General features: G+C 43.6%; 1 protein-coding gene across 10 annotated transcripts in view; it reads left to right on the top strand.

The window, feature by feature from the left end:
- Positions 1-7,500, top strand: part of LOC138947066 (microtubule-associated protein tau-like) — a 144,840-nt gene that overhangs the window by 56,880 nt on the left and 80,460 nt on the right. Inside the window, exon 1 of one of the 10 annotated variants that reach the window (XM_070318492.1) lies at positions 5,795-5,936. The exons of the other annotated variants lie outside the window; for them this stretch is intronic. The gene's annotated coding sequence lies outside the window, so the exon portion shown is untranslated. Of the gene's footprint in view, positions 1-5,794; positions 5,937-7,500 lie in introns of those variants that run through there. 10 annotated transcript variants of the gene reach the window in all.

The raw sequence follows: 7,500 nt of genomic DNA, 5'->3' as shown, positions 1-7,500 counted from the left end.
ACAACGTGGATCGTGCATGTGACTGTTAGGTAATAAGTTTTTTTTCCATGTTCAGCTTCACCTACTTACGTTGCGTTTATTTATTAATCTGTGCATTTGTTAGTGGATATGTACATGTATTTCTTTCAAGGTTACCTAACATTATATCAGTGCAATAGGACAAGCAATCATTCAGCTCAGTAGGCCAACCACTGTTATTGCACCATTGCAGTTTGCACTTGGCGTGCAAATGCACCGATCATTCGGTTCACGGTTTCTGATCGATACCCTCAGCCACCTTGGCTGTAGCTGTTCTTACACAGAGGTACGGAAATTTGAACTGAATGCTGCGCAATCATATGGCATTGATCTCCCACCTACTACTGTGTATGCCTGCCTGTGCAGAAATCCCCGACGCAATGCAGTCTGTCACAGACGTTGCATTCCATTCTAGCGAGCAACAAACGCAGCACAAAGAGTTGAGCGTGGCAAGGCAGAAGCGAGATCACACAGACATTCAGCTGATCTTGAGATATCTGCTTGATAGGAACCCTTTCACTGTGGATACAGCCCTCCGATCCATTTCAAGCGGAAAAGAAGCTGAAGCTACTGTGAATGCAGAACAAGCAAAAGGCGTAGGAAACAAGATTCTGAGCAGCATGATAGGAAATAATGTTGTGGATTTCACCTTTAAAAAGAAGGATCAAGCTGTAACCATGGCTCTGAAAGCCAAGTCGTCCAATCTGCACGATGATCTAGTACATGTTCACTCCATGCTGTTGGTCCAGAGACTAGTGACAACTGTGAAGAACACCAACGGATGTCTTGAGGACGCCTTTGCCTTTGAGATGTGCAGTGTCCCAGATTCGGGTGGTCTGCCAAGACAAGGTACCAAGGCTGCACTGGCAACTTACATCTGGACTTCAACAAAGCAGGTAAATGGTGTTATTCCTGATGATGTAACATATGTCATCGATGGTGGCTTGCTGTTGCACCTTCTGCCCTGGTGCCGTGGTTCAACATACAACCAGCTTACTCAGAGTTACGCAGACTTTCTCATTCGTCATTTTGGCAAAGGAACTGTTGTTTTTAATGGATACAGCTGCGGACCTACCACCAAAGATGCAGCCCATTTGTGAAGAACAAGCAGAGCCAATACAGCATGTGCCATCACTTTTGAGGGTGACATGGTCCTGTGCGAACCAAAGGAGCGCTTCCTGACGAATCCAAACAACAAACAGCGGTTCATCAACCTCCTTAGTTCCCGTTTTTCACAGCACGGCTTTGACACTGTCCATACAACTGCTGATGCTGATAGGCTCGTCGTAAAGACTTCTCTTGAATTGGCAAGGAAGGGAAACGTGATTCTGGTTGGCGAGGACACCGATCTGCTCATCCTTCTGTTGTACCATCTTACGCCAGATCACTGCCCCGTCTTCTTCACATCAGTGAGATCATCGACAGCAAAATCAGCTGCAAAAGTGTGGGACATCAGAAAAGTCCAGACTGTTCTTGGATCTCAAGTTTGTGAGAACATCCTGTTTGCGCACGCCTTTGGTGGATGCGATACAATTAGCAGTCCATTCGGGATTGGAAAACCAATGTGTTTAACGAAATTGACCCAGTCAACAGTGTTCGGGCAGCAGGCCCATGTCTTCAGCGCCAGTCCTTGCAGAGACACTTGTGACAGGGGAGGCTACCGCTCCTTTCACAGCAGACTCTGCACCCGAGTTGTTGGCCTTTAAAAGTCAACACCGGTGTATTGTAGAATTCTGTTTGTGATGGGGTCTGGTGGTTTCCGATTGTCTGTATGTTCATGGAAACCTTCGGGTTTGCATAACAGTTTTTATAAGGCTAAGAAATTAGCCCTAACATTTTCAATCCTGTTTGATTGCACTTCGCCTTCCGAGGTGATCGTAGTGTTTCAGCACTCGGTTACATCTGGTGCTTGCGAGCAGGGATGGGACTCGGCATGATATGTTCAGGTAATGGCATAATATGACCACTGAACATTTTCGTGCTGTTCCCATTCTGCGAACTTGGGATGGACAGTGGTCCCCCGGTTCGGAACTTCGGGACGAAGTTCATTCAAACGGGGGCGATTGTGACAGGGGAGGCTTCTGCTCCTTTCACAGCAGACTCTGCACCCGAGTTGTTGGCCTTTAAAAGTCAACACCGGTGTATTGTAGAATTCTGTTTGTGATTGGGTCTGGTGGTTTCCGATTGTCTGTATGTTCATGGAAACCTTCGGGTTTGCATAACAGTTTTTATAGGGCTAAGAAATTAGCTCTAACATTTTCAATCCTGTTTGATTGCACTTCGCCTCCCGAGGTGATCGTAGTGTTTCGGCACTCGGTTACACACTGATGAGCTGATAGGAGCAGGAGAAAGGGCCTTTGTAGAACTCTATGGGGGGAAGGAAAGAGACACTTTGAACTTCCTCCGCTACATCAAGTACATTCAGAAAGTCTCTACATGTACCTCATCGTTTCAGCCCTGCAAACTCCCACCTACATCAGCAGCAGCTAAATTCCATTCCATGAGAACATACTTCCAGGTGCAAGAATGGATGCACTTGCATCAAGAACAGTTCCTCCTGGATCCGATGGACTGGGGATGGGAGATTGTTCAAGGCGCCATGCTTCCTATTCTCATTGACATTGCTGCTGCTCCTGGTGATCTACTCGATGTCATCCGATGCAATTGCAAGACAGAGTGTCGAACAGCAAGATGTTCATGCCGAAAACACGGCCTCGTGTGTACGTCTGGCTGTGGAGAGTGCAGAGGGGAGAGCTGTGCCAACACTGTGACCGAGGTTGCCTGTGTAGGTACATCAGACGATGAAGACGGGCTTTAGCGTAAGTACGAGGTCATGTTGAATAGAGTGTGCGTGTGCATGTTCACATGTGTAATGCAACAGTAACGGGTAAACGAGGGAGAATATCAGCACAGTAATTGTCAACTCACATACCTGTCAAACGCGACCCGGGAGACGCGCCCTGTGAAACCACACCGAATGCGCTAGATTTGAGCTTCGGCTACGTTATTTCGCGCTAAATAAATGCAATTGAACCTATTTATCAACTGAATGTGCTTTTCTTACATACTATATGAGTGACATATGGCACATCCCTTAAAATAAGACATGTTATAGACGTGAGAAGTGAGGGACGGAGCATATTCAGAATACCGTTATTGCGCAGTTGTCATCATTCTTTAAAAGCTTCAAAAATATAGTTCGCATGGGAAAACGTTGGCCAACTCGGTTTTACCTGATCAATGGATGCATGTAGAGTACAAAAAAGGTGAAATAAATTTTATAGCAATTTGTTCACACAGGAGGTGAAATCTGATGAATTCTGCCTAGCCTAATTTCCGAGTCTATGTGTGAGTGGTTATCCAAGACTATGGATAAAGCTCGCATAAGATTACGTCACGGTCAAAAGTGCTTGACGTCAATTAATGCATCATGACGGCATGCCTCCCTGTAGTCTTTCTCTCTCGCGTGGTGTGTGTGGTCTCGGTCATTGTTATTTTGAGCGGGCCGAGACTATTTGGCAGTCGTGTCCCTCCCTGTAAGTAGGCTACATGCAGACAGACAGATCTAGATCTAGTGTCTCTCTTTCTTGCACAGTGTCACCTAAGCTTACTGTGTGTGTGGGTGTGTATGTGTGACGGAGTGATTGAGTTTGTGTTACTGTTTGTCTATTTCTTACGTGAGCCTTGAAGGCTTCGCCTCTTGTTTTAACTTAAGAGACAGAGTAGCCGCTGCCGCTTGACTTAACAGGGTAGCTACAGACTATACTGAATAATTATCTTGCCAAGACTGCAGTTCGTTTACAGTCGCTGTTTTGTACATCTTCTTTTTGAGAGGGTTGAATGTGATGGTTAGACGTAATGTATTTGTAACTCAGGAATAACAATCACTTGTGAAAGGGTGTAAATTTATTGTTGATACGTGTACACTCAGCGAGACACCCTCCCTAACGTACTGCACTCCGCCCTCTTTCTCTCTCTGTCTCTCTCTGTCTCTCTGTCTCTCTGACTCTGTCTCTGTCTCTGCCTCTGTCTGCCTCTGTCTGTCTGTCTCTCTCTCTCTCTCTCTCTCTCTCTCTCCGTCTCAGTGTCTTTGTTTTTCCTGTCTGTCGATCTGTCTTCCAGTTCAGAATCTGTCTCTCACCCCCTCTTTGGCCCTGTCTCTGTCTTAATTTTTCTTTCTGTCTCTTTCTCTCTGCCTCTATCTCTGTCTGTGTGTCTGTCTATCTGTCTGTCTGTCTGTCTGTCTGTCTATCTGTCTCTGTCTCTCTCTCTCTCTTTCACTCCATGCAGTTTTTGACAGACATCAAGATAGGTGCGCTATAAAGATGCCGACCTGTTCTTGCCCTCTGACCTTGTGCTCGCTCAGTCTTTATTTCACGATGCTGGCGGGTTTGCGTGTTATGATGATCATCATCATCCTCAACATCATCATCATCATTATCATCATCATCATAATCACCATCATCATCATCATCAGCAGCAGCAGCAGCAGCCGCGGTTATCATCATCATCATCATCATCATCATCATCATCATTGTCATCATTAGGAGCAGCAACAGTAGCAGCAGCAGTACATGCATCCACAACAACAACAACAACAACAACAACAACAACAACAACTACAAGCTTCTCCTTCACTTCCACTTGCTTGTCTCATTCATCCGCTCTCCCTGTCGTCGTGATGTATTTAAATGACTGTTATTATTCCTATATATAATTATATTATAAGCTTTTCCCAATTGTTTATAAACACTATACATTACAATAAAACGTGTACCTATGTCCTTGTCTCTGCGGTTTATGTTTTCATCGGCGGATCTTTCGTCAGTCTTCGCCCACTCACCTATGATCTCTCCTTGATAACCTCGTATGCACCCCTTTTACACTCTTTACGAAAAGCCCTTTCACCGTGTCAGAGAATGTGAGAGTAATTGATCCTGGCCACCCGGATACTGTACCCTTGGCTTGTCTTGCTTTCTGCCACCTGCCCTCTGTCTAGTTAAAGAAGCTAGAAAAGGCTTCAATGGGACGTGTTAAATCCAGGTCTAACCCCCTCCCGCGCCATCAGCCCCCTACCCCCACCCCCAATAACCCCCTAAACAGTCAAATTCAACCGGACCATAGTTGCATTTTATTGTAAAAAAGTTAATCAGTTCCGACAATTATATACTCATTTATTTTTCCAGCTCTTTTCTTAATTGAGGTAAGCAAGTAAACAGCCTTAAACACTATTTAGCTATTTACCTGGTGACGATATCCCGACAATTGTTTGACTGGTGAATTAGCTACAATTTTAGATGTTTAAAAGTCAAACGCATGGCACCACAGGAATGTCGTTTGCATAAACAGTCAGTACAATGCTGACACTTCTTCCAAACTGCAGTCATTTCGGCAAGGCTGCCGAACTTTCCTCACGGTCGAGGGAAAGGTGACACCAAAGGCTGTCTTTTTCTTTCGAAACTTTTCTTTCGAAACTTGCCGAAACTTGTTTAGACATTTCGGCAGATTTAAACAAGAAAAACAAAAATCAAAGAAACATCCGTGTGTGTGTGTGTGTGTGTGTGTGTGTGTGTGTGTGTGTGTGTGTGTGTGTGTGTGTGTGTGTGTGTGTGTGTGTGTGTGTGTGTGTGTGCGTGCGTGCGTGCGTGGGGATCCTCAGTGTTCAGGTTGCTACCTTGCGTAGGACAGCACCTTTAAGCTGAGTCAGCCGCTGCAAACTGCGTGACCGCTAAGCGTTTTATTGTGCTAGTGTAATGTAATCCTGTAGCGTTGGTATTTCCCATATCTCGGCGGTATAAGTATGCACGCCTGTATTTTGTGAATGTGCTGCTTTGTGCTTTGTGTTTTGGTTTTAAAGTGGAGAATGCAGTGAACCGAGATTCGTTAAATATTTTGCTTCATTCTTTGCTGGTTTTAAAGTGAGTACCATGATTTTTTGGGTTATGCTGAGACATGTCGTACAATACTTACTTTTGTTATTACTGACACGGATGATTTGCTGATTTTATCTATGATGAAATCTTTAATTCAGTTTACGTTCTTTTTTTCTGAAGAAATTGATGGTACAAGGAACCGAAAGGTAGAGGTTTGTGTCCGCTTTGGGGCGATCGAGATGTTAGATGTCTCACTGAAGTACTCTGGAGCCAGCTTCACTAGGGTTCCCATCTTACCCCCTTGATGTCTTCAGAATCTGGTGGCATGAAAGACTCCATGCTGCTCTGGTCTGCATACTTATCACATTTTTATCTGTGAAGCTTCAAAGGACGGTAAACGTTTCGGTGACGTAGTAGTCCAGTCAGTAGTGATTTCAAAATCAGTTCGACGTCCCTCTGTCAGTGACCATTGTATTCTGGCCGTGTTTTACATCAGTATTTAATGTCAGGACATTTTACAAATAGTCAAGAAAAGTCTTTTTTTTTCCTTCTCCTTTTTCCGCAAGGTTAAGATATTTTGTTGTACATACAGCATCTCTGTCAATGTATGTGGTCCGTCTTCTTCAGAAAAGCTAGCGATTCCTGTTTGTTTACAGATTAGGCCGGCCAAGTTATGGTTTGAAACAGTTCTTGTATTTCAAAATGTCTAGCTACTTGCAAACATTTGATTGCAAACATTTGATACAACTGTGTTTACTGACTAGACTGAAGGATTGAGATCTTACAAATGCAAGATGCAATCCATGTACATCTATTTCAGTCGTACATGCATCACGTAGGGGAAGGGCCCCTAATATGGACCACTTTTTGTTTATTGCTGATAACTAGCTTGTTTTCTTGCGAAGAAGTTTCATTTTGTGGTTGGTAGTCCTTCTCTCAGTCTTAGTTTAACCGTTAGGCCTATTTAGAGTGAAATAGCTTTGATAGACCTTCAGCAAAAATTAAATACAGAACAAAAATCACAAATGGTCCATATTAGGCGCCTGGGCGCCCAATATGGACCAGTGAAGCGGCCTTCACGAATCACTGTAAAAAGCCCCCTATACTTCAAAATAACATGATATAACTTAGTGTGCAAGTCAGACCAATTCAAATATGCTTTAGATTTAGCTGTTTTGGGTTGATGAGAGCATTATTTGAAGCACACCAGGAAACTGAAGAAGCTTATCAAAAACAGAGTGAAAATAAGTGAAATTATCAACTTCCAAAAAAAGAGACTATTTGTTATATTTTTTTGATATCTCGAGGGCTGGTTATAGGTGATTTTCAGCAAGCTTCTTTATGAATTAATTAAAATTGCCTTTAGTTTTTATTTTCTTCGATTTGTTGAAGGTGGTCCATATTAGGGGACTCACACATACTTTGAGGTTCTGCTATCATATTTTGTTTACAGTAGAAACTCAGGGTACACACTGTTAAAATGTAACAAATACTGTTTTAGCTGTCATATACAGCCATTTTTTGTGTCATGAAAGCTTTGGCTGTGAACAGAAACGAGTCCGTTTTAGGCGGCAAATTTAGAGTGAACGCAGGCAAACGTGAAAAAAAG

This window comes from Littorina saxatilis, linkage group LG14, assembly GCF_037325665.1.
Source record: "Littorina saxatilis isolate snail1 linkage group LG14, US_GU_Lsax_2.0, whole genome shotgun sequence".
Taxonomy (NCBI): domain Eukaryota; kingdom Metazoa; phylum Mollusca; class Gastropoda; order Littorinimorpha; family Littorinidae; genus Littorina; species Littorina saxatilis.
The sequence above is the reverse complement of the archived record's forward strand: the minus strand, read 5'-3'. Positions and strand labels throughout refer to the sequence as shown.